Source organism: Mandrillus leucophaeus, unplaced genomic scaffold (genome assembly GCF_000951045.1).
Source record: "Mandrillus leucophaeus isolate KB7577 unplaced genomic scaffold, Mleu.le_1.0 Scaffold230, whole genome shotgun sequence".
NCBI lineage: Eukaryota > Metazoa > Chordata > Mammalia > Primates > Cercopithecidae > Mandrillus > Mandrillus leucophaeus.
Genome location: NW_012102366.1, coordinates 1418935 through 1421049, shown reverse-complemented (window position 1 = coordinate 1421049; position 2115 = coordinate 1418935).

Genomic DNA, 2115 nt, shown 5'->3' with positions numbered 1-2115 from the left:
TTTTTTTTATATTTAGGAAATTTAAACCATGTGAGTACAATATGGATTATATGAGTTAATGCATATGTTAAATAGCTTGATTTAGCCATTCTACAATGTATGTATATATATATCAAAACATTCATAAGTATAGATACCGTTTTTACTTGTCGATTAAAAATTTTATCTAATTAAAATGTGAGATCATGCATGTCAAGAGCACGTCAAGAGACAGCATACTTTTTTTTTTTTTGGTCAAAGGCCAGATAATAAAAATACTAGACTTGGCCAAGTGCATTGGCTCATGCCTGTAATCCTAGCACTTTGGGATGCCAAGACAGGTGGATCAGCTGAAGTCAGGAGTTCGAGATCAGCCTGGCTAACATGGTGAAACCCTGTCTTTACTAAAACTACAAAAAATTAGCCAGGCATGGTGGCGCATGACTGTAATCCCAGCTACTCAGGAGGCTGAGAGAGGAGAATCACTTGAACCTGGGAGGTGGAGGGAGGTTACAGTGAGACAAGATTAAGCCACTGCACTCCAGCCTGGATGACAGAGTGAGACTCTGTCTCAAAAAAAAAAAAAAAAAGGAGAAAGGTTGTTTCTAGTATAACATAAGACATGGTTATTAAAGTGCCTTGTGAACTCAAAAATGCTATGTCATATAGGCTGTTATTGTTATGCAGGGAGTCATAAGTCTATGCAATTAGCATTGAATTTTCCTGTTTTTAAATCACATGACTTGTATGAGTCACTCCATGATCAACATAAATAGTCATCCTGGTTTCCTTAGAAGTCCTTTGAAAATGTCAAAAAGTTCTACTTTTCCTCTTATGCAAATGAGACCATCCTGAGTCAACCATCTTTTAAACTCTTGTGTTTTTTGCCAGAGTTGGTGACCATAAATAGATTGAACTATTGGCCCTGATGAGTCACTCTGTCCTGTGTGCCTATCTTTGCAATGGTCTTATCGTAGGTGGTGGGTACTTCTCCACTGCTTGGCCTTGGGTTTGGCCACATGGCTTGCTTCAGTCAATGGCATGTGGGCAGAAATGGCAAGGAGTGAGTTCCAAACCAGGATTCAGAAGCCACATGTGTTTCTGTGTGCCTTCTTGCACATCTGCTCTCACCACAGAAACAACTGTCCCAGAAGGAAGAGGAGGGACATGTGGAGCAGAGGAGTCACCCAGCTGAGCCCTAGCCAGATCAGCCAAACCTAGCTGGTGCACATGTTCATGGGGAATAAATGACTATTGCTTTAAGCCACTAAGTTTTGGAATCATGTATAATGCAGCTGTGATGGTTAATTTGGGGTCAACTTGACTGGGCTAAGAGATGCCCAGATAGCTAGTTACACCTTATATCTGGGTGTGTCTGTGTTTTTAGAAGAGATTCGCATTTGAATTTGTAGACTGAGTACAAAAGATTCAGCCTCCTTGATGCAGCGGGCATCTTCCAATCCTTTGAGGGCAAGGATAGAACAAAAAAGCAGAAGAACGGGAAATATCTCTGTTTCATGCCTCAGCCTCCTGAGTAGCTGGAATCACAGGCTAGTACCACCACGTCCGGCTCATTATTTTTTGTATTTTTAGTAGAGATGGGGTTTCACCATGTTCATTCATGCCTGTAATCCCAGCACTTGAGAGGTCAGGAGCTAGAGACCAGCCTGGCCAACGTGGTGAAACTCCATCTCTACTAAAAACACAAAAAATTAGCCAAGTGTGGTGGCACATGCCTGTAATCCAGCTACTTGGGAGGCTGAGGCTGGAGAATCGCTCAAACCTGGGAGGCAGAGGTTGCAGTGAGCCAAGATTGCCCCACTGCACTTCAGCCTGGGTGACAGAAGGAGACCCTGTCTTAAAAAAAAAAAAAAATGGGGGAGGAACTTCTGTCCAACAGCCAAAGTCTGGGCACCTTTTCTATGATTCCATTTGGTTTTTCAACTCTGCCTTCAAAAAAAAAAACGGCCAGGCACAGTGGCTCATGCCTGTAATCCCAGCGCTTTGAGAGGCCAAGGTGGGTGGATCACAAGGTCAGGAGATGGAGACCATCCTGGCTAATATGGTGAAACCCCGTCTTTACTAAAAATACAAAAAATTAGCCGGGCGTGGTGGCAGGCGCCTGTAGTCCCAGCT